Source organism: Macaca mulatta, chromosome 10, assembly GCF_049350105.2.
Source record: "Macaca mulatta isolate MMU2019108-1 chromosome 10, T2T-MMU8v2.0, whole genome shotgun sequence".
Classification (NCBI taxonomy): domain Eukaryota; kingdom Metazoa; phylum Chordata; class Mammalia; order Primates; family Cercopithecidae; genus Macaca; species Macaca mulatta.
The window spans coordinates 74,819,158-74,843,766 of record NC_133415.1 but is presented as its reverse complement, the minus strand read 5'-3'; the positions used below and the strand labels follow the sequence as shown (position 1 = coordinate 74,843,766).

Here is a 24,609-nt window from a genome sequence, read left to right as displayed (position 1 = left end):
GTAATTAAATCATGGGGGTTGGTCTTTGCCATGTTTTTCTCGTGATAGTGAATACATCTTGAGATCTGATGGGTTTATCAGGGGTTTCCACTTTTGCTTCTTCCTCATTTTCTCTTGCTTCTGCCATGTAAGAAGTGCCTTTCAACCTCCCACCATGATTCTGAGTCCTCCCCAGCCATGTGGAACTGTAAGTCCAATTAAACCTTTTTTTCTTCCCAGTCTCAGATATGTCTTTATTATCAGCATGAAAACAAACTATTACAATGGCTTTAAATTTCTTTGTAATTGGATGTTTAAAGAGGAGCCACAAGGAAAAGGCAAAGTGGGAAACCCAGGTATGTTTTCATTCAGTCAGTGATACAGTAAGGGGAGGAATAAGATGCAGAGGTGAATTCACTCAGTGTTCTTTCTTCCTAGTATTTGGCTCTCCATTCTTCATCAGGAAATGATTATTATAATCAACCAAAATTTTGCAAACAAGGTGGGCATTTAGGTATGTAGGTGTTCAGCATTATTTTTGGAGAACAGAGTAAATCCGGTCATTATTTCTTTTTATTGAAATGAAAGTAATGACTCCTATTCTGTAGGAAAAAATAATTTTTCAAAATAGGGAACATGGTACTGATGAGAGGTTAGGGAGCTGCATGATATTCCAGTCAGATCAGGATCCCAGATTCCCATCTTTCTGGTCCACTATCCTGATCTTTCTATTTTCCATTGGTCACTTGGGCCAGTTCGGTTTAGGTCATCATGTCCACAGTGCACATGTACAGCAGGGAGGGATTAGAGAGAAGAAAGGAATCCTTTTAGTTGAGGCATCTCCTGCCATTTTTGTCATCTTACTCTTAAGTTCCATATAACACTTTAAAAAAATTTTTCTTGGCCAGTATTTGGTCTCACGGTCACACCTCAGTGCAGGAGAGCCTGGAAAATGTAATCTTTCGTTGGGCAACTGACTGAATAAAATTGGGGTTCTCTTACTGATGATGGAGAGGAGAATGACTATTAAGTTATCACTGGCAGTTTCTGCTACATTTGGGATTGTAATACTAATGCTACAACCAAAAGTTTTGAAATGATGGAATTAACATTAAAAGGTGAATTTCGTTGGTGTGTGTTTCTCTAATGATGCTCAGTTGTCTTTGGCTGGTGTGCATAATGAACATGCACAACTCCTAAATCTGCTTCACTCTGGCCCCCTTTACTGGGGGAAACAATGTTTGGAGAAGCACACTTTATGTCATTCAACAGATATTGATGAGCTACAACGTATCATGCACTGTACCAGATCTTAGCAAAGTCTAGGAGCTACAACATTTTCCACACTTATTTGACCACCTCCCTCACAACCCCCTCCTTCCCTCCCCTCCCCTCCCCTCCCCTTCCCTTCCCTTCCCTTTTCTTTCCGCTTTTGGGGTAGAAGTGGTTTTTGGTTACACGGATGAATCATGTAGTGGTGAATTCTGAGATTTTAGTGCACCTATCACACAAGCAGTGTACGTCGTACTTAATATGTAGTTTTTTGCCCCTTGCCCCCCTCCCACCCTTCCCCTTCTGAGTCTCTAAAGTCCATTATATCACTCTGTATGCCTCTGCTTACTTATAGCTTAGCTCCCTCTTATAAGTGGTAACATACAGTTTTTGATTTTCGACTCCTGTTACTTGATTTAGAATAATGTCCTCCAGCTCCATCCAAGTTGCTGCAAAAGACATTATTTTGTTCCTTTTACTGGCTGAATAGTATTCCATGGTATATATGTACCACATTTTCTTTATCCATTCATTAGTTGATAGGCACTTAGGTTGGTTCCACATCTTTGCAATTGTGAACTGTGAAGACTCAATTCTTTGTTGAAAAGAGCTGCAAAGTCACTTTACAAAGGGTGTGGAAAGCTGAAGAACTTGAGATTTGGGGCCTCTTTAGCAGTCAATCTACTACAGTGTCCCAGGGAGGAAAAGCTTAATTTGTATGGATGCTTGATTCTTTCTGTACCTTTTCTTTCTCTTTCCACAAACTCACCCAGTTAAAATTTCTGTTCATTGAACATGGTGGCAGCTAGTTAGTTGATGGGATTAAATCAGTTGTCTTTACCTGCCTCAGTGTGTTGGGATCCTCAAAGCTCAGTGAAACCACCAGCTGGTGAATAAGACTTTTGAGTGGGTAGGTTTCCTGATCTCACTTGATGTTTTTTGGGACAACAGTGATGCCCCATTTCCTTTCTGCTCTGTTGCTAAACTGCCAGGAAGTAAGACACGTGGCATAAACATAACCTAATAGACTATTCCTACCTCGTGCCCACTTCAGCTCTTTCTCACTTTTGTCAGGTGCCCCCAGAACACACAAGACAAATAAATGCAGTATGGACAATAAGTTATGAGTGAGGAGAGAGTGTTTTGAGACAGCCAATAGCAAACATCTTTTAAATGGAGACCCTCTCTTTATGGGTCAATATCCCTTGTCTTAGTCCATTAAATTCTTCCAGTCGTACAGACTGTGCAATGTATGAATAAGCTATCAACACTTAAAAAATTATGATGGCCACTAAGAAGACCTTTTTCCTGTACACTTTCAGTGCTTCTTCAGTCATCCACCATGGGTACTTTTGTTCTTCATCTCCATATTGTTTCTGGAAGTCCTAAGGGCAGCTCTTTAACATTGGGCATGTTATGACCTTTGGAAACATGCGGTCTCCTCATCCATAAAATGGGCATGTAACAATACCTATCTCAGTGTATTCGAGAAGTCACGTACAGGTCATATATGACCATTACTCATAATATGTGACACTGACATGCACTAACTATGTGCTGGGTACAATTCTCAACAGGCTTATGAGGTGGGTGCTATTACAGTCCCATTCTTAGATGATGGAATTGAGGCACAGAAAGGTTAAGTAACATGCCAGTGTTGCACAGACCTGAGGTTTGCACCTAGGTAGCCTAGCACTGCGGACCTGTTTCATATTCATGCTGAAGGACTAACTGCCTCTGTAGGTGTGAGTACTGTACATGGAAAAATTAGAGAAGTAAAGGTCTAATTTTGACAAAATTGAGAGGGGAGGGGGCAATGACTTAGATTTTAGATATTAACTTTAGACTCTTAGTACATAGCTTGCTGTGGCAATTTACATAGCTATTTCTTTCAGGTACATTTGACATTCAAAAGCAATCAGATTGTATTATCTGTTCTTTGAGGGATTACTGGGCTCTGTGAATCTTGAAGGTTACATTTGCAATCAGCATTAATTTTATTGTTAACCATTTTCCTTCATGTTGGTTACAGGGTTGTTTCCCTCCCTCCCTCCCTCCCTCGCTCCGTCCCTCCCTCCCTCCCTCCCTGCCTCCCTTCCTTCCTTCCCCTCTTTGGGCTTTAGTGGAGCTGCTAACTAGTTGAACTAGCTGGATCAACTCAAGTTGATTATTCAGGAGGCCTTATTATCCCACAGAGAGCCGACATGGAGCTTGGCTGGACCTCACGGATCACTAGTCCATGTCACTGCACAATGTTCTCCTCTGTTCTTCCCTATTTTAGTCCAAAATGCCTGCTAAATGGAGTGGAGTGAAGAAGGCACACAACGTTAATATGAAGTGACTTCCCCAGTGCGTTTTCTGATTCATCAAGATGCTCACATTAAACTACATGAACAAATGGAGGAATTCCCCTGGAAGCGAAGGACAGAGAGAAATATGAAAAAAAAAAAAAGATAAATAAGAGATACCCACTTGCCTTTTGTATTCAAGCAGATTTTCAAAAAGTCATTGCATGGAAAGTGGCTATAATTTAAACAAAAAGTCATTTGCTGTGGTAACATTCCTGAAGACAGCAATTCTTGGGATGCTGCATGAATTGGGCAGAATGTTAAAATGTTGGAAGAACCTTGTGTCTGGTTTAAATACATTTTGGTTGGTGTCATATGGGTAAGGAATGGCAGCCTCATTTTTAACTCTTAGTAATTAAAAATGGAAACATTTAAATAGGGAGAGAAGGAAGTTATAGTATAGAATTCAAGATAATGCACTTGATTTTCTCATACCTGGGGAGTCACATGGGTTTACGAGACTCCTCAATTGTTTGATGTTTTATTTAAAAGATAAAACAACAAAATGAGCTTTCCCTTTCATCTATACAAGAGTCCATGAAGAAGCCTCCTTCTCTTATGTCATAATTCACAGGCCAAAGAGTTGAGTTTGAGTATATAATTACTCATCTAGATATATTTACAAAATGCTAGTAATTTTACTGGTAGTAGCTCATTTATTCTGGGTGTGATGGTGCGTGGTCCTAGCTATTTGGGAGGCTGTGGCTAACGAGCCTCCTGAATCCAAGAGTTTGAGGCTGCAGTGAGCTGCGATCATGCCACTTCACTCCAGCCTGGGCAACAGAGTGAGACCCTATCTCAAACAAACAAGCAAAACTGATTTATGTTGAATTATTCCTTTATGTCACCTAGCATTTCAGCACTTTACCTGTTCCACCATTTATCTTCACAATAACCTTTTGAAATAGGTACTATCCTTCTCTCCATTTCACAAATGAGGGAACCAAGGCATAAGGATTCTAAGTAATTTGTCTAAAGTCACATGGCAAGGAAGTTTCCAAGCTAGGATTCAAACCCAGGCTATTATAATCACTATACTACAAGTATTTTCAAACAGTTTCAAACAATGTTTCCCAAGTATCAGTCATACAGATACCATCTGCATGCTTTTTGACATAGTTGTATTTTACTTCTATTATTATTTAATGTTTCTCACTTTTTTTTTTTTTTTTGAGACACAGTCTTGCTTGCCCAAGCTGTAGTGTGGTGGCATGATCTCAGCTCACTGTAGCCTCCACCTCCTGGGTTCAAGTGATCCTCCTGCCTCAGCCTCCCAAGTCGCTGGGACTATGGACAAGCATCACCACACCTGGCTAATTTTTGTATTTTTTTAGTAGATTTGGGGTTTCACCATGCTGGGCAGGCTTGTCTCACACTCCTGACCTCATATAATCCACTCTCCTTGGCCTCCCAAAGTGCTGCAATTACAGGCATGAGCCACTGCGCCTGGCCACTCTCACCTTTTTTTTTTTAAACATATAAAACAGTATTTAAAAGAGAAACCTTACACCTCTGTCTTAAATGGAAAACTATTAGGTGCTGCAAATAGTAGATACCCAATAAAAACTAAACAGTGAAAACCATTTAGTGTTATTCAATCCTAAGTAGATACCACTGGCTGTCAAAAACCCTGAGTCAGAGTACGTCCTTTCTTTATCGAGACAGAGAGATTTTAAAGACATGCTCTTACAAGATTGAGACTATTTGATGCAATCAGTTCAGAATCAGGGATTAAATTTTTCTACTAGGAGATTCTGTCTTATTCCATGCTGAATCTGTAAATCATCTAAAATCACCTTGTAGTTTATTAGTGTTAATGGCTCCTACACTCTGAGAATCACTTGTCTAAAATACAAAGATGTTGTACTGTTTTTAGAATTATCTTAGGGAAAGTGAAGCAGAAAGATGTTTAAATGAATTCAGGGCTGTATTATTAAGTCAATCCAAGTAAAGCTATTATCTGGATGATTAGCCCTAAAGTCCCTTACCACTTTATCTGGTCTCTAGAAGACCAGTTTAGATTGCTTTGTGGAAAGAACTATGGGTGATTTTTATCCAAGTTATTATCTAAGAAGGTGTGGTTACTCCTGAATTTTAAATCAGACTACTTAGAAAATGTCCTTAAATTGATCCTTGTTTTATCCTTGACAGATACTTATTGGTTGAAACATCAGAGAGCTTTAAGCTTTTTCAAGTACATGTTGGAGACCACTGGGACTAGTGTCCCTTTGTTACCAAGAGGACAGTGTGTGATATCCATGATTAACATAGGATTATTATATATTGATTAGAGTGCAAAAAGTGAAAGGTGTCTTTTCATCTCTGAGTTTAAAATAAATGAAGAGATTTAGCATGTTTTTGTGTGATAAGAGAGATCTTCTTAATTCCCAAGACCTCTTTAAAAGCAATTCATGGACATACTTAAGACTCATCAATTGAACAATAAGTTAATCTGCATCTGAAGGTTTTGCTGATTATCTGATCATAAAATTTCCCTGTATTCTGATTATGTTTTTCTCATGCCTTTTACAGTATATGAATTCTTAATCAAGATGATTCTGTTAGCAGTAGCTCCTCTATACACAGTGAGCCCAGGAAGGGAGACAGCTTGGCTTGATGAAAGTTTTTACAGACATAAAGATGGTGAATGAAACTGGCTTCATCTTGCTCAGTATCTATTTTGAGATATTATATTTAAATACTAAACATTAATATTAAATATTATGGTTCCAAAGAAGTATAGTATCTTGCCTGTTCCAAACAGGCAAGATATTAACTGTGGCTTGCATGGATGGTGAAATTATTACAATGGTCTATTACTGTTCAGTGTGCTCATGAACTTCAGAAAGCTTCTGATAGATTTTAGGCCTGTTTAGTTGCCCATAGTTGGGGAGAAGAGGTGGCCATACTACAGGAAGACAAACTATACGTCCCTCCACACTAAAGCTGCTATAGGACCTGTGTTGTCAAGGGGCTGCTGCTCAGTTCTAGCCATGACAGCAGGGTGAGCTGGATCCACCACCGTTTGGTGGCATGATAGAGACCACCTTTAATTGCAGGTTTCATCTGATTAGTAGAGAACTGTGGCCACGGGGCAGAGGGGGGCAGTCTCTAACATTTGCTATGGCTTATTTAGATGCAGCCCTTAATTGTCCTACCCTGCCCTGGCCTAGGTTTTGGAAAACAGAGTTGGTTAGAAGTGTGTCCTGGCTTGGTGAAAAAGGTGAAAGAAGTTCAGGATAGTTAGGTCCTCAAGGAAGTGGACCATATCTGTTTACTCAGCCATATATACCGGGCACCTGATGCATTGCTGGGAGCATGGTGGGCACTCAGTAGATATGTGTTGAGTAAATGAAGGCACAGAGTTAAATTGGGCAGCTGATGTTTTTGGTATTTTACAATTTTTGCTTGGTGACAGGAAACCACAACAAAATATGTGCCTCTGTGTGTGTATGCATGTTTTATAGCTTCTTCAAGAAATAGAATTAATTTCAGTTTTTGCAACTAAAAAAGAATGCAGAAAGTGAGCTTGGAGTGAGGAGCTGGTTTCTTATAATGACAGAGAATAGTTACAAGCTGTTTTCCAGACCGAGGCAAACAAAGGTGGAGGTAACTTCTGCCCCTTTGTTCTATGTATCTTTGTGAAAAGGGAGAGCCTGCAAGGGTTTAGAAAAGGGAGAAGCCTTGTGGAAAACAGAGAGGTTTCTTCTGGACTGCAGGTATGGAGGATTAGCAGAACATACTAGAAAATAAGTTTCTTTCTCTTGGGAAATTACTCATGCTGGCAGCCTGAAATAGCATGAAAAGGACTTTTAGTAGTGGCAGGTCTTCAGATAGTTTGCTAGAGAGGAGAAGTGCTTCTAAGTTGAGTGAAAGCAGAAAGCGAGCCAGAGTTGCATTAGCAAGTGATTCAAACAATGAAATCTCAAGCAGCAAGGCAGCTGACATCTCAACGCTGACTCTGTCAGGCCATGGGTTAGACAGATAAAATATTAATTATTTTTGAGACAGCGATTATTTGAGATACGTAAAAGTTTTTAGATAGATATCATTATCCTGATTTTACAAATAAGGAAACAAGTTTATAAGGTTTGTAATTAGTCCAATACCCCATAAACAGCTGGTACATAATGGGGCTATGAAAACCTAGGTTCTTTCCACATGTTAAGTCATCCCTTGCCTTTTTTAGAATTGCATTTTACAGTTAGCATTTATCCTAAGTGGTTCATAGTTTTTACCAATTTTAAAGGGAAAGTTCTAGTTTTCTAGGGAAGATAACATTGGCTTGTGAACTCAGTGAGAAAATGGAGAGTAGAGAGGTTAACTTGTCCAAAATCAAATTGCTCTGATGCCACCCCAGGTTTGTTGGAGTGCAGTCCACTGCTCCTACCTACCATGTTGTGCTGTCTGGTTGATTTTACCACCCAGGAGCTGTTGTTTACCAGTGTTTGGTGCTCACAGGAAAGTTTGACTTGCAGCCGTTGCCAGTGCACAAATCATATTCTGTGAAATAAATTTTATTTTATTGACTGGAGGAGACAAAGATGAAGCTATGTCTTCTGAATAATACCCAGCATTGCTTGTATTGGACTTTGTATATTTTTTTCTTGGAGTAGAATAAAATATGCAGACAAAAGAACTTATGAAGCATTTTTATTGTTGTGTGGATTCTAAGTTGAAAGATAACTGCTTTTTCACTTTTTATATTCTATGAAAAAGAGTGTTTGTTACCTGGCGAATCAAAACAGAGGTTCCATTCTGTGATATGAAAAGATAATTATTAATAAACTAAAATTAAATAACACTAATACTATTGGCAGAATGCATTAATGCCGATAGTCACTGATACTATAATAGATGTTCAATGCAGCCAGCATGAAGAGCTGGAGGAACACTGATGAGAATATTAATTCATATGATATTTAAGTTTATCTCCTTTATTTCTTTGGCATGTTCTTTCTTCTTTCTGTCAAATATTTTAGTTTCATGATTCATTAGGGTGGAGGACCCAGGCAGACGGAATTGGCAGTGTTTATTAGAATGTCATACCATGCTTTAAAATAATATTCTGCACTAATTTGTGCCTTGTTCCCTGGAACAATGAGTTGACTTTACCCTGAGCATCCTGGGTTGTCAGCTTTAAAGTCAATCTTTTGCAAGGTTGAAAGGATCATGGGCATTATTACATAATTGTTTTGTCTTTAATCCATAGACTTTTGGAGGAAAAGGAAGCAAAAGTGTGGTGATTTGCATGTGTTTTGGGCATTGGGCAAGAGGAAAGAAAGAGGCAGAGGTATACCTGTACCTAAAAAGTTTTCTTAACTGTCACTTCATGGTGAATGAATATGTTGGTGCTTTCTTAAACTCCTCATTAATGAATTAGAGTCAAAAAACAGATTCAATATGCTATTCAGAGATACTAGGGGAAAAGATGCTGTATATTTATATTGAAGGGAATTGGAAAGGATGGTATTTGCTCTGGAAACACAGCCTTCGTTCGTGTTTACTAGTCCTACAGTAGTTACAGTCATCAATTCTGTTTTGTTTCGTAGAATATACAACATCCTCTGTGTTTTTTTCTTTCTGTAATTTACATGTATATTGTGTTTTTCCTTTTTTGTGGTAATAAATTTTTGTAAATGTGAATAATAAATATATTATACCAGTGCATCTTGTGGAGGTGCAGTATCAAGCCATCTGTACCAATTCATTTAAAAAAAAAAAAAACTTAGAAGCCTTTTCTTGTTCTCAGTAAAAATGTTTTTAGTCTTACTTTACATATTATTCTAAAAAACTATTTTTTAAAATTTACAGACCTTTCCAGGGGTATGCTGCTAAACATTTAACCACTGGTGGGGTGGAGCTAATTTGCATTTTTGCCAATTTCTTATCAAATATTCTTACCATGGCCAATTAAATATTCTTACCATGGCCAATTTTAAGCTAGCAATTTGACATCACTGAACCTGGGGATGGGAAGAGATGCACACAGCTGTCTTTTGCAGGCCAAGGAAGCTGGCTCAGCCACTGATTTTAGTACCAAGAGATTGAAAAGGGAGAAATGGCTAGAAGGGGTAGTGGAGAGGTGGAAAACTAAAGAATGTAGAAAATAATAAGAAACTAAATTGGGAGATGGATTTCTGCTTAAAGGAACTTGAGTAAACGTGTCGACTCTGTTTTCTGAAACTGCCAGGATGAAAAAAATAACTAAAAGTGGAGGGAAATTTTTCACTAAAAGTAGAGAATGGCTACAGCCCAAATGTTAATCCTCTGAAGAATATCTGCCAAATTTTGAGCAAATCTGAGCACAGTCAAAATATGTGTCTCCTAGCTCCCCAGCTGGTGGATTTTTTGCAAGGCCATGGCCAAAATCCCTAATTGGGAACAGAGAGGTTGAAGCCGCAGGTGGGTTCCTGAAGAAGCAGAGCTTGTTTCTCCTTTGATGTTTTGTTTCATAGAGTATACAATATCCTCCATGTTTGTTTTCCCTTTCTATAATTTATGGTTATATTCTGTTTCTTCTTTTTTGTGGTAATAAATTTTTGTAAATGGGAATAATGTAATAAAATATTGTGCTTGTAGATTTATTCACTTTAGACAGTATCTGTTGAGTTCTAAATATGAAAATTTTTAAAAGTGAACATTCATATTTTCTTCCATTTTTCCAATCTCTTGATCATGTTACTTATTATTTTTTACATGATCATGATTTATCACATTTTTATTACATTCTATATACTGTAACTGGCCTCCATTTCATATTTAAATAAATTACGTTGCAAACATCAGATCAAAAGAAAATGCCAAACCAGGAAGCATAATGAATTGAAATAATAGAATTAAGATGAATCACCTGCTTATTAGAAATCATAATGTAAACGAGATGAGTTCATTTATTGGAAGGAAACCGTATTTTGCATGAGTCGTTTAAAAAAGTGATTAGAGGCAAACTTGAAACTAAGCAGTGGTTATAATTAATACAAAAGATGAAGGGTATTTTTACTTTTAACTTTATTCCTTCTGTGGTCTGAACTTTTTCAATAAACTTGTGTTACTTTACCAATTAATTTTTAAGACATCCCAGACTATATCCATTGATTATAATGAGACACAGCTGCATCATTTTCATATTAAACAGTGACTGTTTCGCTCCCTGTTTTTTGTCACATGGCAGGCCTTCAGTAAATGGTGGCTGAAAGAACATTTTCTCAAGATGTTATAGTGTTATTATGATGTGTATCTAATAGTTGCCCCAAGCTTTGGATTCTGTTTTTTTCTTTTTTGATTTGCATGCACCCTCATGAGGGAAGTGATTTTATTGCTGTTTTACAGATGAAGAAACTGGGGCTCAGGGAAATTAAGCGACTTGCCCAACATCAAACCATCCCATGTCTTCTGAATCATTTTTTAAGTAAAATATTTTTCTTATCATATGACAGTCTCTTAAATACAATATTTTAGTTATGATTCTCTTGACTGATTAGAATCTATATAAACTAGACATTTTAAAATTATATTAAATATTTTCTTTCTAGGAGCATTAGAAGAGCATAACTCAATTTAGAAAGATTTCAATCTGTCAGGGGGGCATGATTGGGAAAAATAACTTGTGTGAAGTAGTTTGTTCTTTGGTAGTCAAGTGGATGAATATATGCAGTGCTGACTTAATTATCTTTGTGGAGTAGCTGTGAACCACCTGTCTATTCTGGTGGTTCTATCCTGAAAACTCTCTCTTCAATATAAATAAGAACAATAGACTGTCAGGAGATTGCTAGGGAGGTGGAGGGAACTGCGGGATGCTAGGACTGGAGACTGATGGAAACGTTTGAGGTGGAGTCAGGTTTTACACGTGGTTTGCTGGAGGTGCCGTGACTCAGTTTCTTCCTCTTGAGTCTGCTTGTGCAAAAGTGGTTGAAATGTGCACATATGCATGCAAACGCTATTACATTTGGGTGGTGTTTTTTATGGTTACTTCTAGCCTGCATCAGTGTTTTGGTTTGGGTGCCCACTCTGTAGGATATATTGGCTGAATGTTCTTCTCTGAGGTCTGACAGTCAGCTTTTGAGGGCAAATGGATGGCCACAGTACAGGCACATACCCGCTATAGCAACTGCCGAGTTTCAAAACAAAATGTCCAGCTTCTTGAGGGCACAAACCTTGCTGTTTCTTGTATTTTCTAGTGTAATGCAAAGAATCTACTAAATATCTACTAAATACCTGTAGGGTGTGCTTCCATTCCCCATACTTTAATTTGGGAAAGCTTTATAATAGTGTGAAATCTAGTACTGATCACACTGTAATTTTTAGAGATAGTAGTACAAGTTGGGACAGATGCGGAGCCTAATAATTTAATGATTTTACTAAATGCATTGGAAACTTGTCACAATGTCAGTTTGGTGGATTAAAAATAGGGAAACGAAATCTGGAGTTTTTAGCCTTTTCCAAATCTTTCTCACAAAATACAGTTCTTTCTGGATGCCTCTCAAATAAAGGGTCCTATGATTAACTAAATGTGGGAGACACAGCATAAAATCTCTTCTAACAGATTTGTAATGAATATAAGCATACTAAAAACTTGGAGAAATCCTACAGTATAGAATTCCATTTATATTAGTGTAGATTGGCCATCCTAAAACTTCATCCTGGAACCTTGTTTTGCAGAACATTTTACATTCTCTGAGCATTTTGGGAAATGCCGAATTTTTTATTGTAATGCTGTCACGGATGGATGGGTAAACCTGGGGGGATGTGTGTGTGTGTGTGTGTGTGTGTGTATGTGTGTGTGTGTTAGTGTGTTACTTTGATGTAGAATTAAAATCCTCTTAAGCTACACCAACAGGACAAAAGTCTCAACATTTCACTGTCTGTGCAAGGGAGAGAATCTCTAGATCTCATTTTAGACATTAGTTCTTAATTATTTTTCTTTATATCAGTGTTACTTGTAACTTAAAAATTTTTGAAGTTTTATTTCATTTCTTGAACTCTGCAGGTATTATAAAGGAGAAAAACGTGGAAAAGGTGCCAGCCCGATTGGGGAGGTGGGAACAAAGATTATGAAAATATTATAACCAAGTTACTACATTTCCTGAAATGTGGGCAATCAGTTGTGCCTTTCTTTCAGTTTATATCTTGAATTTTTTGTGCCCTTCAGTATAGAAAAAACCAAAGATTTGTTTTAAGAAAGGGTTCAGGTGTGGGCTTCCAATTTTATTCTTCCTACTATAAACAAACATCCAACCTCTGATCAGACGGCTCTTCTTGTTATGTTTGGGACCTCTTACTCATTCCTGGGCAGTGTTCCTCGGCAGTATGCCTGTGACAAGCGTTTGCTGTATTTGTTGTTCTGCTTAGGGTAGTTGAAAGAGTCTCTCTCAGCCATTCTGTCTGGATATTTTGTTGTGGCTGTGGGCACTGTTTGCCCAGCCTCTCACTTTGTAGCAGAGGGGTGGGAGTCTGCGTCAGAGGACCAGCATTATAGTCCCTGGCTGCTCCGATTCATTCATCCCGAGGCTCCTACCCCTTCCTGTTCTGGAAGGAGCGAGCTTATCCTAGACCTGTGATTGCCTCTGAAGTTCTCCAACTGCCTCAGGCGTGCTCTCCAGTGCCTGTTTCTGACTGAGTGAGGTTGAAATCCTACTGACTCCTTTTCAGGTAAGAAAGCATACTGAAAAATAGCTTTAGGAATAGCAGTTGAGATTTATATAGGGGGAGCAGTTTTGATAAATTTATGGTTTCTATTGCTTGTAGAGGGCTATCACAGTTTTATTTTCATGGTCCCTGAAAGTAAGCAGATATAGTTGTATTTAGTTATAGAAAATACTATATTGCTTAGAGCACCCAAACTTTTCATGAAAATTGTTATATTTATTAATTATTACTTTTTTCTTTAGACTTTTTTATAAGAGAGAAATTGAAGGCAAAATTTTGCCAACAAAGTACATTAGACACTATGATTTTGTGCTAATTTTGGCATCAATTAGATATTTATTTTAATGTCTCTTTTTATAAAATTTTCCTAAACCTAACTGTAACTCAAATACAGTTTTCCATAAGACATGTAGAAGTATGATTTGCTTGACTGGTAGGATTTCTTGGTGTGTTTTATTTATCACACTCCGTATTTTAAAAATTAGTTGTGTATGGGGACAGGGGATATATGGGAAATCTCTGTACCTTCTGCTCAATTTAGCTATGAACATAAAACTGCTCTAGGAAATAAGGTCTATTAAAAAAACGACCCAGTCTCTTGATAATACTTTCTGTGAATACTTAAATATAACGTGACGAAGCACAGATGATGTTAAACATTTTTTTGTAAGGCATACATTTTAAAAAGCTAATTCATTTTTATTTTTCATAATTAGTAATGAAAATATGGGACATATTTCAATATTTTGTTTTGATTGCCACTTTTTTTGTTCAGCCATATTCAGATAGGCAAAATGATTATTTTCAAGTCTCTTTTCCTAAATAAGAAGTGAGAATAAAAATATACTTTGAACATGAACATGTACTTATTCATTGTCTTAGAAAGTTAATCAGCCATTATGTAAAATTCCTTTCTGAAATCAGAGAGTAAAAAATAAAAACAAACAAAGTTGGTTTGTGTATTTGATAATTATGTTTCTAAAACCCATTTTTTCATATAATATGCACATGTTCATGGACAGAGGAGTGATGCAGAAGTATGAAACTTGTAGTTAGTACAGAATAATTGGCTTCAAATGGCTTTAGAAAAATATTTCATATTTGCATACTTTATTTTTTTAGTTAGGCATGCTTTAAACACACATGTAGTTATGAAATAAAAGGTGAAACCACGACTAGCCACAGATATTTGAGCATAAACAATCTTAATTATAATGACTGAAGTAAACAAAGCATGACCATTAAAATAAACTTATTTTTGACAGATTTGTACATGTATATATATACATATGTATACATTTATACATATGCATATAATATGCAACATTCTGTGGCTATTTTTAAGGGTGCGTGAAGAACTTTCACAGCTGTCTTTTATAGCTTAAACAGGGACAGTGGCCTAAGAATTCCTTTGATAGTTATTACCTGTTGGAAAAAAAAAACCCACTTTATTGGCTTCTTACATTAAAGAGCAATTACATGCAAAGTGGCCACTCTCCAAAGATACGGAGAATATTTCCAGACACATTAAAGCATATGAAACTTTCCAAATTTTCAACACAAGTTCAACTGTGTTTTATTTTTTTAGACTCTCCGGGGGTTTTGGGGTGAGATCTCTTATACAGATGGAGGCTAGAACTGAAGCATTATAGAGCAGGAGAAGGTGCTTCCAGGAGACAACGTGTGCAAGGCTTAATATTGCTTACCTGTTTACCTGCACCTGTCTTCTCTGAAGATAATGCTATTGATGAAGCTGCTGTTGAGAAGACCCAAGTAATTGAGACTCAGTCTATAGGCTTGTCGTCGGATCACTCCACTGCTTCCCACACTTTAATGTTTGTGAGAATCATTTGTGAATTTGTTAACTGCATATTGTACCACAGCAGGTGTGGGGTGAGGCCTGAGATTCGACATTGCTAACAGGCTCCCAGGTGCTGCTGATGCCACCGTTTCAGGGACCACACTTTGACTAGCGAGGAACTGCACCACCAGATATCAAATAACTGCTCAGGTCATTGTTCTTCACTTAATGGACATTGTCTCTCCATAGTGGGCAGTTAGTTTGTGAAGCTCATGACTGAGATGTGATTAAGGGGAATCGACTAGCCGGAGACACTGGCCCTTTCATGGCTGATATAACTGATGATGTGTGGTCTGTTGTTTTCTCTGGAAGAAATGTGTGGGGTTGTCACCTCTGCTGAACTTCCACAGCAGTCTTTTCCAGGACTCGTTATCCTTGGTAGCCCCAACTCCTGCCTGTCAGTTCGTCTCCCTTTGCGGTTGCTACAACCACCAAGGGCTCATCCTCTTCTCCTGTCTGCCTTCATGTCCTGCCAATCAGGAGCCTTTTAAATGCATTGAATTTGATTTGCCTCTTGAACCTGAGTCTTCTGTGGCATCCTCTGTCCAATCTGGCTTGTGGGTGCTCCACTTTAGCTCCCTGTGAATTTAGATATAGAAATTTTATTTGTGAGGAGCTGCTTCCTTCCTCTCAGTTACACACAATTTTCCAATTTAATAATACAGTTTTGGGCAGTTGATTTTTGTAAAAACCTTCCACATCTCAGCTTGTGAGATATGTGCCTTGAGTTTTCAATGTAAATACTTTGCCAGCCTGTAATTCCAGCACTTTGGGAGGCCAAAGCAGGAGGATTACTTGAGGTCAGGAGTTTGAGACCAGCCTGGCTAACATGGTGAAACCCCATCTCTACAAAAGAAAAAAAAAAAATTAGCCCGGTGTGGTGGTGCACACCTGTAATCCCATCTGCTGTGGAGGCTGAGGCAGGAGAATTGCTTGAAACCGGGAGGCAGAGGTTGCAGGAAGCCAAGACTGTGCCACTGTGCTCCAGCCTGGATGACGGAGCAAGACTCTGTCTCATAAATAAATAAATAAATAAATAAATAAATAAATAGATAGATACTTTGCCAGAGTTCTAGACACCATGTGAATTGAACTCTTGAAGGGAAGGAAGTGGGCAGTGGGGTGCTGGTGTGATACTCCAAATTCTTCAGTGATTCCTTTCCCATTGTACTTTCCTCCACAACATTGTTTATGAAAATTTCAAACATATAGTAATTTGAAAGAATTTTACAATGAACAACTGTATATTCACCACCTAGATTCTACCATTAACACTTTATTGCCTTTATTAGCTGTCTGTCCATCCACTTATCCCTCTGTCTTTCACTGTCTTATTTTTGATGCACTTAAAAATAAACTGCAGGCATAGTTTGTATATTCCAGCATTCTTATTATTAACTGGAGTTCAATATTTCTTATCAGTTTTTCATACGAAATTTCTATTCGATGAAATGCACACATCTTTACTTCTACATAGCTTGAACTTTCAACAAATGGATGCACCCGGATCAATCAGTCCTGGCAAGATATAGAACATTACCATCACTAGAGAAAGTTCCTGCATTCCTTCCCCAATCTTTGTTCTTTTTTGAGTCTCCCCAAAGAAGGATTTACTGATTGCAAGTGATTTGTGGTTAGTTTATCTCTTCAAAATTGTGCTTTGATCAGTTTTATTTCATGCAGGTTACTTTCATACTTAGGAATACATGTTGTACAACACTTTCTTACAAATTAATATTTAGTTTGTTAGGACTAATTTGTGGTGTTCTTATTTCTGACAGAACTAAAGTTTTAACAACAGCAGCTTAGATTATCTGTTTTTTACTTGGTACAGATGTTTTCCAATGACTTTATTGATTCTTATCACCTTTTATGAGATGGCTGGTGAGATAACGTAAATAGAGACGCAAAGACATGGAGGTAAACCATGTTCTGAGAGGTTCTTTGGGCTGACACATCTGGTTTCTCTGGGTATAGAGAAAAGTATCCCTCTTTCAGTCAGCTGTTTCCTATGAAGATTGTGTTTGAGGATGCAGTCACTTCATCATTTAGCCTGAAATGTAAGTTGGTTCACACTGCTTCTTCAGAAACAGAAAGCTCTGTCCTTGTAATAATTGTAACTCATGACATTCCATGTTTGTGGGCAGTAGTTTCAGTCAGCTTTACCTTTAGGTACCTAACAAGGACTGGGGTTGATTTGGATCTGCCCTGATGTGGGTTCACAGAGCCGGTAAAACCTCAGCTCTCCAGAAAGCTAATTGTCTGAATTGCTGGACTCTCAAAATGGTCTGGAGGCGGAAAGTTAAAATATACCGCAATCTCTTTGGTCATGAAGAAGCAGTTTTTGAATATCTAACATAGCAGCAGGGATATGGTCAAAACAAATGAGTTATACCAGCACCATAAAGTTGTTTAGGGGCTGTAAAGCGCTCACATTGAGTTCTTTGAAGGTACCATGAAACTCCCAATATTGGTTTGCTCCTTTTCACAAGTCACTACTTCAGTGGAATATGAGACTCATCTCTGAAAAGTCACACAGCTCCTTAAGCTCTTATTCACACCTTGACATATTTAGTTTTTTTTTTTTTGTGAATATGATTTATAAACAATGGGTTTATTCAGGTATTTTCTGCAATAAATCCACATTATATAACTTGGAGTTACATATCGTATGGTAGGTGCTCAGAAGCCTCTTTTACAGTCCCCCTTCTGAATGTTACAAAGAAATATATAGTGATTTTCAAAGGTACATCATTTAATAGACTGTTTACATTTTCTTGCTCACAAAAGAATGCAAGGAAATATTCCAGTAGTTTAAAAAAGTATAGTATGCGATCCTTAGAACCAAACTGCACAAATATTCAGCAGCTATCTATTCAAAAATTAAAACCAGAGACTGTATTTCATTAGGGCTAATGTATAGTTGACAACCTATAGGCCAGAACAACAAGAATCTGTATGTGCGTATTTACTCTAATCTTGTTTTCGAAGCTACTTAATTGATAGTTGCTTTTCTCTGAGAGGAAAGTACAGAGCAAGTTTTGCAAACACTTGCTGAAGTCAGTTTTGGTAAAAAAAATAACTCAGAGAACCATGTTTTAAGAAAAATAAATTCAGGTTATAAATTTAAACATCATTCTACTGGGTTACAACAGTATCTGAGACTTGTACTTCAAATATTTCATCTGATGATGTAATTGGAGGCAGCAGAAGCATATTATCTGCATTTGTTTATGCAGTTGTGTATTATGTAAGTGGAGAATTGTGGGAAATAGTGACTATTTCCCCCTTCTCATAATTTTAAGCCTCAATGGAATAGAAAGAAATATCAATTGATCTTCCATATTTGGCAAAGTGCTTGCATTGATTATAAATTCATCATATAACAAAGGACTACCATTTATGCCGGTTTTAGTATGTTTTCAGCTTCAACTAAAAACTTAAGATTCCATAATAAGAGAGAAGTCACCAAGCCAATTCCCTGTTGAGTGGAATATCTTACTCATTTTCTACATACATCCTCCCTATCCTTGAAGGTTCAGCATAAAACCTAACCTTGCTGAAGCTTTCCTCGCTGCTATAAGTCAAATCCCTGACCCTCTCTCCCTTTTCTGAGTGCATGTTGCATTGGCTTATAAACCTTTTGGTATTACTCTTCTGTGTAGATAAAGACTGTTAATTACTCTCTAATTATATTTTATATATTAGTCTTCCCATGTCTTCACAGTGACAATGTAAAGTCCTCTGTGCAGAAACACTATCTTAACACCTATTTTGCATTTCCATTAACCTTTTCTTGTTTAGTGTTTTGGAAAGCTGTCATTTAATAAATATTGTTGGCTGAGTGCCTGAATGTTAAGAGAGGCCACTGTCTCTGCAAACATGATAAACCTCATTTTCCCCTTCCCCTGTCAGCTTACTCTAAGAACAGAATTAACAGAAGGATTATATTAAGGCAAAATAATTTGGGGTTTTCTGTTTTGTTTTTGTCTTTGTTTTTAAAAGTTACTTCCATGTGTCTGGCCATGTTTCAGTAATAATGTTTGGCACTTTAATAATTCCTTTCATCTGCAAAGAGCAAATTGTTTTTCTAAGATAATTTCATTTTGTAGAATGACTCTGTAGAGTAGGCTGACCCTATCCATGATCTAGAATATAAGAAAAAATCTCACTCTGAGGTTCAGTTTCCAAAGACTTGGGAGCAGATGATGAACTTTGCTTTGCTTGCAGTGCCTCCTGGCTGTAAATGTAGGAGCTCTGTCAACAGCTGAACTCTTGGTTGGCCTTTCGAAGCTTTGATGTGGTCTGTGGTCTGGGGTGTAGCGTTGAGCCAGTAAAAGACATTGCATTGTTTTATCCATCCTACGTCCTTAGTTAGATGCATCACATGATTGGACCTACCCAATAAGAAAATAAAGAACAGCAGTCCATGTTTTGACCGTACTTTTTGGTCCTGCACAGTGTTACTAGTTGCCAACATTATGCGAACAGATTTACCTCATCTCCTAATAAATTAGAAGATCTGGAAAAATGCAGACTTGTGTTCTTCCTTTAGAGGAGACACACGCTCCCCAGTTCCACCCAGCATCCCCGAGACACCTGAATTAGTTTCCTGTTGTTGCTGCTATAACAAACTGCTGTAAACTTAGTGACTTAAAACACAAATTTATTATCTTATACTTCTTGACATTGGTAGTCAAATAGGTCTGCAGGACTGTGTTTTTTTCTAGAAGTTCTGAGGGAGACAGTGTATTCCTTGCCTTGTCCAGCTTCTTGAAGTTGTGCACATCCCATAACTATGGCTGAATCGCTCTGACCTCTGTTTCTATTGTCACATGTCTTTCTTTGATCCTTCTTACTCTGTCTTTCATTTTTAAAGGATTTTTGTGATTGCACTGAGCCCACTCAGATAATACAGAGTCACTTCTCTATCTCAAGATCCTTAATTTAATCATGTCTACAAAGCCCCCTTTGCCATGCAAGGTGACTATTCACGGGTTCCATGTTCCGCACCCCAAATTCACTTCCCAGCTGCCACCTTCAGTGAAGCCTCTGACTCCTTCAGGCTGTGACCTCTACAGTGCTGAAGAACTGGCACTGATTTCTATTTCCCTGGAGTTGGATATTTATCCACCAAATAAGATGAGAATATTTATTTAAAAAACGGATTCTCCCCCATCACAAATTACCATATATTGGTGTATCTTATTTTTAAAATATTATATTAAATAATTACAAAATAATAAACAACCCTCCTTTCTTTCCTGGCTTGGTTTTGCTGCTACTGCTGCTGCTGCTGCTGCTGCTTTTTTTTTTTTTTTTTCTTTTCTTTTCTGGAGACAGGGTCTCACTGTTGCCGAGATTGGAGTTCAGTGGCATGATCATGGCTCACTTCAGCCTCAATCTCCCAGCCTCAAGGAATCCTCCTCCCTCAGCCTCCCTAGTAGCTAGGACCAAGGGCACGTACCACCATGGCTACCTAAGTTTTTTTTTAATTTTTGTAGAGACAGAGTCTTACTATATTGGACAATCTGGTCTGAAACTCCTGGGCTTAAGAAATCCTCTACCTCTGCCTCCCAAAGTGCTGGGATTACAGGTGTGAGCCACTGCACCTGGCCTATTCTTTTTTTTTCTTTTCAATTTTACCTGGCAATATTTTATGTTTCAAGTCTTTTTTACGTTGTAGTTTTCTTTTCGTCTTCATTTCGTACTAATTAAGACGTTTCTTCCCTCCTTGGTCCCTTGACTATTCATCTCTTTAAAGCCTAATTATTTTCCCCTGCGAAATTGCTGCTGCTGTTTCTGGTTTTCTTCTTTGTTTTTCCAACTTTTAATATAACTTCTTTTTACCCACTAGTCCTTCCTCCACAATTGTCTTATCTTTGTCATCTGACACTAGAAAATGATATACATTTTGAACTTATGACTATCATTTATCAGCAGAACATAGTGTAATGTTCACGTTTGCCGATAAGAGAGTGGCAAAATTAATGTCAGAAATACAGAAGCTATTTAGTAATCTAAGAATTGAGAAAAACTCATCTTTCCACAAATTATCTGAAGCAGGAACAATTTGTCCATCTTGTTTTCTAAGAATCATGAAATGTTCTCTTTTGACCTGGTTTATTGTTATTAATACTGATGGTGTAGCTCGTGAAATAAATAGATTTCTTTTTAGTTGATTCGTAGATACGCCATCCCAGAGCTACAGTAGGACATAGGTCCAGAAGAGCGGGTATACAGCATTGGTTGTCACCATCAGCATCAGCATTACCTGGGAACTTGCTGGAAATGCAAATTGTCAGACCCCACCCCAGACCTACTGGATCAGAAGCTCTGGGAATGGGGCCCAGAAATCTATGTTCTAACAAGCTCTCCAGGAGATGATGAAGTGCAATCAAGTTTAAGAACCATCAGTGTTTTGTATTGTCACACTAGAGTGCTGGGGAGAAGGGTGAACTCTTCCAGGTCTTATTCTCCAGATCAGTTTATGCATTCACTTGTTTAGCTTCCAGGGATGTCACTTTCAAAAAACTACATTCTTCAAATATTTTCAGTTTTGATAAACAGTGCACTAAAGATTCTCAGTTCCAATGAACTGTCCAAGTAACCTTATTTCACCATGGAAAGAGTAATCTGTGGATTGGCATCAGGAAGAAATAGTCCATCTTAGTTTAAGAGTGTACCCATAAGGCTTAAAGCCCAAGTTGTGCCAAACTAAATACAAATGTTATGCTGGAATGCACCAATTTATTCCTCTCAGGTGGGTCCATGTCTCATCCACAAAATTATGGCAATTCCAATAAGTGATACGATATCAACTCACTGAAATCTTTAAAATGAATAGATAGCTCACTCTATGGAAAAAAACCCTACTTCCTCCCCTCATCTGCCTCCTGCAGAGTCATTCAAAGTAAACCCCACATCTACCACATAAGCCCATATCAGATCATATGGGCTGATAATGTCAGATCATCCCTGACATTATCTCCAAATTTGGTGAAAAGTCCACTGGGCCTCGTAAAATATCTTAACTTTATTGAACTATAATTTACATGGAATGATATGGATCCATCTTTAGTGCTCATTTTGCATTGCGTGAGTCTTAGCAAATGTGTACCCTGCCACCACAATCACAATTTAGGACCTTTCTGCCACCTCAGAAAGCTTGTTCCAGTTTTTTTGAAGTCTGCTTTTCCCAACCCCTTAGCCCCAGGCAACCACTAGTCTGCTTTCCTGTCACTTTTAGATTCTTTTTGCTTTTTCTGGGATTTCATACAAATAGAACTATGTGTTCTTTTTTCTTTCAGAATTATGCTTCAGAGATTCCTCCATGCTATTGTTTCCTCTATAGATTTTTTACATTGCTCAATCATATTAAATTGTGTGCACATTCTACCACTTATTTACCTATTGACGGACATGTGTGTATTTCCAGTGTCAGACTGTTAAGAGTAAAGTTCTTATGAACATTTGTGCACAAATATTTGTGTGGACATTTTTTATTTCTTTTGGGTAAATAAGAATGGAATGGCTGGGTGATGTGGTAGATGCATAATCAGATGCATAAGAAACTGGCAAATTGGTTTCTAAAATGGTTGAACTATTTTCATTCCATCCAGCAGTACCTGAGCATTTTCCCTAGGCCATTTTTACATGTGTTATCAGACAAATAGAAAAAAACCTTAATTTTATGTTGCTATCTACTGCATATTTATTTACATTATTACATAATGTATAATATACATTATATATGTATTATGTATATACATATATATGTAAATGTGTATTATACACACACACAGGGAAATGCATACATATTGTATCATATAAAGAAGCACCAGTTTTAACAGTAAAATACAAGATCTTACTGTATGCATAAAATTCCAACCCATGAACATATACACAAAACCCTTAAACTACATATAAGTAATTTCTGTGCTTTCCTTGGTGTTTGTTTACTTTAGTCATTTGCTGGCCATTACTGACAGTCAAATAGTGAACTTTTAAGAAAAATAATAGAAACCCTAACATGAGGAAACTTAGAAGCTTTTTTCCTTCTGACTTGGGAAAGATAGCTACCACAGTTTTGGGGCTGTGACTTCTAGTATTGTATCATGCAAAGTTTAAGAACTTCTGGGATAAGCAGTGGGCAAAGGGAGTGCAAATGGAGGAAACTGAGGAAGAATGATTATATAAGGAGCAACAATGATGGACTAGTGGTGAAGAAAGAAAGATTTTTCAAGGAGGGGTGGTTGGGACTTGGAAATCAAATAAGGAATCAAATGAAGATGGAACAAATGGCCGTGGCCCCATGGAGACAGAAAAAGTCAGATCTATATACAGGTCATTGTGACACCAAGCAAAATGTGAAAAAAACATATCCAATAGAAATAAAAGCAGCATGTTAGTAGGGGCAGGAGAGCAGAGTAATAAAAATAACCTCATCTCTTTCTATGAAATGCTGGAATTGCTGAATAGTGTTCCTGGAGTGTGGGAATAAACCATATGATTGAATGGTTTGGGTTTGTTTTATAGATTTTATCCTAAAGATATGATGACTAATTAAACTACTGCTGTTAATTTGTGTTGAATGCCAAGCAGAGCTCCGGGACTGGACTGAGACAGGGCCAAGGTGCTAGTATAAATTTCAGTGACTCATCTCTTGTGTCTAAAATAGCAGTAGGCTTGGGGGCAAAATGTAATCAAGGGAGGAAGTCATTTTGACACATGTTCCCCTTGAAAGCAACTTAGAACCAATGTAAGTAATTCAGTTTCTCAAGCTAGTATTGGAAAAGGGGTGTAGATGGATAAGGGTGGGAAATGGAAAGTGAGCTTGCATCAAATAGTGAAAGGCATTGTGTTGTATGCAAAGACGTTTTGATTTGATCCTACTTGTTTTCAAGATTAGTTTAGGCATACCCTTGGCCATAAATGAAAATATTCTAATGGGATACATGCAAGGGCTCAGAGATTCTTAAGGGATTACTTTCCATGTTTTAAACTTTTATATATACTCTTTCTTAAAACTGATCTGCCTAACACCTGCCTGTCCTCATCTCATTTTATAGAAGGAAGATACTTATCTCATCTTTCCAAAATATTAATTTGGTACATTGTCCTATGGTATAAAAACATTCCAAGCGCTAAACAGAAAAACACTATGTCTGCAACAAAACTGTGCTTAAAACATATTTGTAACATCAGTTGGTTGATAGTTAAAAATAATTTTGGCCAGGCCAGGTGGTTCACGCTTATAATCCCAGCACTTTGGGAGGTCGAGGCTGGTGGATCACCTGAGGTCAGGAGTTCGAGACCATTCTGACCAACATGGTGAAACTACGTCTCCACTCAAAGTACAAAAACATTAGCTGGGTGTGGTGGCGGGAGCCTGTAATCCCAGCTACTCGGGAGGCTGAGGCAGGAGAATCGCTTGAATCTGGGAAGCGGAGGTTGCAGTGAGCTGAGATCGCGCCCTTGCACTCCAGCCTGGGCAACAAG

At 37.8% G+C, this 24,609-nt stretch overlaps 1 protein-coding gene across 38 annotated transcripts in view; it reads left to right on the top strand.

Moving 5' to 3' along the window:
* The window catches only part of PLCB4 (phospholipase C beta 4), a 437,093-nt gene that overhangs the window by 82,764 nt on the left and 329,720 nt on the right, over positions 1–24,609 (top strand). For 3 of the 38 annotated variants that reach the window (XM_077951237.1, XM_077951222.1, XM_077951209.1), the window contains exon 1: positions 12,740–13,250. The exons of 31 other annotated variants lie outside the window; for them this stretch is intronic. The gene's annotated coding sequence lies outside the window, so the exon portion shown is untranslated. Of the gene's footprint in view, positions 1–12,739; positions 13,251–24,609 lie in introns of those variants that run through there. 4 more of the 38 variants (XM_077951217.1, XM_077951223.1, XM_077951212.1 and 1 more) reach the window with 2 other exon arrangements.